We start from the raw sequence: 6,000 nt of genomic DNA, 5'->3' as shown, positions 1-6,000 counted from the left end.
TAGATCAAGTTCGTAAGAATTGCCGATCTTATTGATAATCTTGTACGGACCACTCGCTAAGTGGGCGAGTTTCCGACCAGGCTGGGCAAGCTGCCAGTCTTTCGTTGTCACGAAAACGTGGTCGCCAACACCGAAATCTTCCTCTCTCCGATGTCGATTCGCCTGCCGGATCTGTAACTGCTGTGACTTCGCAATCTGTTCCTTTGTCTGAGTCCAGATCTCTTGTAGATTTGAAAGCATCTGCACGGCGTCCTGCTCATTTGGTGTCACGGTTTCCTGATCTTTCCAGTCGAAAGACATAGCCGGTTCATATCCTCTCTCGATGAAGAATGGGGACTTCTTCGTGGTATCTTGGGGAAGGATAGAAGCTGCGAAATCTACCATGGGTAGTATTTCTGACCAATTATCCTGGTTCTGCTCAACGTAGGGTCGTAATCTCTGGGCCATGTACTGATTCGCAATCTCACTCTGACCATCGGTCTGGGGATGGTATGCAGTTGATAACTTCCTCTTGATTCCAAGGATTCGACAGAACTCAGTCCAGAACTCGGAAACGAACTGTCCTCCACGGTCAGAGACGATAGTCTCTGGGATGCCGGTGGTTCGTATCACGTTGTCGATAAACAACCGAGCCATCTGCTTCGCATTCGTATCTTTGTAGCAGGGAATAGAAATTGGTCTCTTACTAAAGCGGTCAACTACCACAAAGACAGTGTCGTACCCGTGTCGGTCCCTCGGGAATGAGCGGAAATCCATAGAAATGTGTTGCCAAGGCCTTTCTGGGATAGGGAGGGGGTGCAGCAGTCCAGGAACTCGATCCCTCCATGCTTTAGTTCGTTTGCAGACCAAGCAGTTATCCACATATCGTTTGATATCTGCTATCCACCCGGGCCAATGATATCTTGTAGAAATAAGCTTCTTCAGCTTTTCTATACCAGGATGTGAAGTCATCGGTTGTCGGTGCACCTCATCTAGCAATCTAGCACGTAGATCATCTTCATCCGGAACTTCCAGGCGTTCTTCGTAGAGGAGGAGTCCATCTCGGAGGGTCCATTTCGGGTTGTTTCCTTCTACCGCAATCCGACGGAATTCGTCGAGCTCCGAACTCTCGCGGTTTGCCTGTTTCACCCTATCAACAACTTCTTGCGCGTCCTCTGGTTGGATTGGGTTTAGATCCAGTGGATAAACGCCCTTCTCCAAACAGTCCGCTGGTAAGAGCGTCAACTGCCTACCATTATCGACACAAGGTGACTCCTTTCTCGATAACACGTCTGCGACGATGTTTTTCTTCCCCGGTCGGTATTTGATCAAGAAATGGAATTGCGAGAGGAACTCGCTCCACCTCGCTTGTCGTTGGTTCATTTGTCGGGTGGTCATGAAATATTCTAGAGATTGATGGTCCGTGAGAATCTCGAAACGATCTTGTCGTGCGAGACCTTCGAGCTCTGGTCTCCATTCCTGCAATGCACGGATGATAGCAAGGAGTTCCTTATCCCGCACTTCATAGTTCAACTCTGCAGCTTGCATAGTTTTTGAATAGAAAGCCACCGGATGCCAGAAATCGTCATCTTCATAGTACTGAGACAATACTGCTCCTAACACACCGTCTGAAGCATCAGTTTCCACTCTTGTTTTTCGTGTTGGGTCGTAATGACGGAGTATCGGTGCGGTGACCAGCTTCTCCTTCAGGAGCGTGAAGGCTGCTTCACAATGGGCAGACCATTCGTACGGGACGCCCTGTCGAGTCAGATGATGCAGAGGCTTCGAAATCAAACTATATCCCTGGATGAATCGTCGATAGAAGTTGCAGAATCCGAGGAAGGATTGCACGCCTTTCACTGTCGATGGGGTCTTCCATGACTGGATCACCCGGATCTTCTCAGGATCAACCGCGATACCATCTGTACTCACGATAAACCCAAGGAACTTGGTCTTCGTGACAGCAAATTCACACTTTGAGAGAGCAACTTGCAAACCAGCCTTCTGCAGTCGGGAGAGCACTTCTCTCACCTGTCTGTGATGTTCTTCAAGAGTCTCACTGTAGATAAGGATGTCATCTACAAAGGCAACTACGTATTCATCCATGCATTCTCGTAAGATGTTATTCATGAACCGCTGAAACGTAGCCGGTCCGTTAGTCAACCCGAATGGTGTCACCTTATACTTGAAGGATCCGTACCGTGTCCTGAAGGTCGTCAAGTCCTCCGCTCCTGGGGTTAAACGAATCCGGTGGAAACCCTGTCTGATATCAAGCTTGGTAAAGTACTTCGCTTTGCTAGTTCGTTGAAGCACTTCGTCGATCAGAGGGAGTGGGTAACAGTCTTTTTTGGTAATTGCATTCAACTTTCGGAAGTCCACACAGAATCGGAGTCCACCACCAGGCTTCTTTGCCATCAAGATTGGAGATGCGTAAGGGGACGCGCTTGGCACAATGAAGCCCTTATCCAGATTCTCAACAATGTACTGTTTCGCCGCCTTCAGCTCGTCAAGAGACAGCTTATAAAGGGGACAGTAACCCGGTTGTGCTTCAGCTTCAAGAACAATATCGTGATCCACACCGGGTCTGTATGGGGGCAATTCATCCGACTTCTTCTTTGAAAACACTTCGGCTAGGTCGTGATACTCTAGCGGCAATGTCCTCTTGATCTCTTGAAGTTCAGGATCCTCCTCGACAGACGACTTTACAGTAAGAATTCGGTCTATCTCACAGAGTGAGGTAGCAAAGATCTCGATTCCTTCTGTAGGGTCTCTCTTTTTCCGTGCTTCCCATCTATCGAATCCGACTCTTCCAATTGCACTGATATCGATTGCAGGAAGGGGAGGTTTGTCTTCTTTCTCATTGGAGAGTGGAACATTTGGTATCTCATCCTTGATGTTCCGTACCATCTTTCTCTGCTCTTGTATCTGCCAGTGTCCGTACTGGCGCTCACGGGCGTGAAGATAGATATCCTTCTTCGGTTTCTGTACTTCCGTAGTTGTCTCCATCAACTCGAAGAGACGATCTCTCCGGTCTGCGTCCTTCTGGTGAATGTCGTCTTGCGGAGATCTCTGTAGGATAGTCTTCGGGGTTGGGACAGAGATCTTACTCGCCACTTCATCGAAGAGAGTCCTTTCATCTGGCCAAATCATCCGGTGTCGTCGACAGTCGAGAAGGACATCATGCTCGGCAAACCACATCCGCCCGAGGATGATATCGTATTTTCCCAAGTCTGCAATCAACATAGGGATCTGTCGTTGAATCCTTCCATCGATACAAATCGTAAGGAAAGCCACATGTCGTATAGGTTCTGCTAGTTTACCGTTGAAACCTCGCACTAGGCATTCACGGTCTAGTCTTTCTACCCTGAGTCCGAAACGCTTGCCCAATATTATAACCATTGACGAATTGATAAAAACGTAACCATCTGCTCCAGTGTCACCGAGTGCTGAAATAGAAAATGAGCGTCCATTGTGCATTAGCTGTGTATTGAAAACTAAGCTATCTCTGGGACCGCCAATCAACTTCTGTAAATCTAGCGAAAACAGTGACACCTTCCGTCCGCCTAGGAGGGAGACTTCGCCTAGGCAGGAACTTTTCCCGAATCGGTATCAGCTTCAAGCTCCACGATCTCGTCCACACGGGGAGGGTTCATAGTGGGAGTAGTCGTCGCGACAGCGAGGGTCGGTTTCTTCTTCGGACAATCACGGGTCATATGTCCATGTTCCTTGCAGTTAAAGCATCGTCCTTCTCTCATCAAGGTCTCTCTTTCGGAGGCAGACAGACTCGGAGTGTACTCGCGCTTCACGCGGGGAGTGCTTGACTGGTTCGCGGCGGATGCACCTCCGGCACCGGCAGCGGGGATCGTAGATCGGGTACGTGAGGAGGTCTTTGCTTCCTGCTGGAGACTGATCTCGTGCGCCATGCTCTGACAGCTCTGCGTGAATGCATCGAATGAGACAGTATCTTGGTTGACTGCCCACATGACTTGACTCTGAAGTAGGTACGGGAGTTTCGAATACAGATCACGCTTGCGGTTTTCGGCAACAACGACAGCTTCTTCGGCGAGCTGCATGAACTCCGCAAGGAAATCAGTGAAACTATCCTTCGGTTTCATCTTGAGCTTATGGTATGCGGTGTAAGCTTCTGCACGTCGGTTTGGGTTCGCGAAGACAGTCTTCAGGTGAAGGATAATATCCTCAGCGTCTGCGTACGGGATGCTAGCATCGGAGCTCATCCGGGGAGCAATGTGTAGCTGAGCTTTACCTTCGCAACGACTCTGGACATAGAGCTTGCGGTGAACAGGCAAAGGGTAATGGTCAGCGTTTGCCTCGAGTTTCTGGCGAATCACAGTTTCCCAAGTCTCAAATCGGACTTCCTTTCCGTCGTTCAGCATGGGTGCATCAGGCATTTTGGTGGACTTCCGAGCGGTAGCGGCCTCCACAATCGGTGCGCCGGTACTATGCTGATTCTGACCTTGGAGATTCAGGAGACGGAAGGCAAGTTCACCACGTTCGCGGATAGCGATGTCTCTATGGGCGATGGCCTCGTCTCGCTCGATGCGGAGTGCTTCCATAGCATTGTCAGGTTCAGTTCTCTCTGCTCTCAGTACAATGATCTCATCTTCGAGTTCCTGGACCAGATTTCGCAGTCTCTGGTGATCACGAGCAAGCTCAACAAATCTTTCACTTCTCGGTGTCTGGCGCAACCGTGCGCTGATCGGTTCTTCTTCTTCATCACGTTCACCAGTATCAACTGGTCTCTGCGGATCGGGGGTCGGGGTATGCGGTTCATGAGCAGCGACAGTTTCTTGCTCAGTCTCTTCATCAGGCACGGGGACAGGCTGTCTGTCCCGATTCGTGGGTGGGTTTCGTCTCGGACCGACCATCTTGATTGGTCGGTGGTTCTCGGTACGGGTCCGGGATCAACGTGGGTCAAGGTCTTGGCTGTACGGTGCCAAGGAACGAAAGTGGGGATGTGACGGGGCCGAAACCAATCAAATTGATGGTTTGTACAGCCGTACTGTCATAAAGAAATTGAGATGGTACTTAGTATTATGTGACCTGCCAGTTCTTCACGAGAAAAGAGTGCATTTGATTTCAAAATACTAAGTACAAGGGGGAAAGAGAAAAAGGGGAAAGGATCGACACTACAAGATCCTTTTGTGCGTCGAGACCTCTAGTCGGGGACTTCAGGCAGAAATCTCTGTCGACCCTCGTCCCGGACTCTAGTCTGTCACATGCCTGGAAACAAACATCATCACGTGACCGCAAGAACCTCCAGATCGTCACAGTAAGAAGCGGATCCTATATCTAAAGTTAAGAGAAGGGGCCGCGGAAGTAAAAGTGGATAATATATAGAAGGGAAAATAGATATAATAGGGGTTAGGACTCTAGCGGGCACCTAGAGAAGAAGAGGAAAGGAGTTTTTATAAAGGGAAAGTGGACTACTTATATAGACTAGGACCGCTTATTTACCTCTCTATAACTCACTATCTAGGTAAATAACCACTTCTTTCTAAGAAGTAACTTATCTACGCCTCTATAAATAGAGGACGACTCCACAGATAGAAAAAGCGCGGAGAAAAAGCTTTATTAGTAGAAAGGTAGGACTATTTCCTAATCCGGAAGTGTATATAGCTTTATATATAGCGCTACCGAGGGCGGTAGCTTATAGTAAGTGGGGAGGGATATCGTCCCGAAGGGTTTATAGGGTTTATATTCCCTTAGTCGCCTTAGGCACTCTATAGGAAGTGGGAGCCTAAGGCCACTACGGCTTAGGAAGCCCGCGAGCGCACAGACGAAGTGGAGTTTCTATTGGCTAGGAAGCGAAGCCTAGGAGATTATATAACTACAGCTATCTTTATAGACTAGCCAGTATTATCCAATAAGAAACCATACGATCCTTACAGAATCTCAGTATACTATACGCGAGATCACCTGACTTCGGTGTCTCTATCTCTACAGAGAGGGTCGTGACATTACCTCCCTTGGCCCCCCTTTCTTCTCTCTGCTAACCTCTCT

The sequence above is a fragment of the Penicillium chrysogenum genome, assembly GCF_028827035.1.
Source record: "Penicillium chrysogenum strain IBT 35668 chromosome Unknown utg000002l_segment0_segment0, whole genome shotgun sequence".
Taxonomy (NCBI): Eukaryota; Fungi; Ascomycota; class Eurotiomycetes; order Eurotiales; family Aspergillaceae; genus Penicillium; species Penicillium chrysogenum.
Note: the sequence above shows the minus strand (reverse complement) of the source record.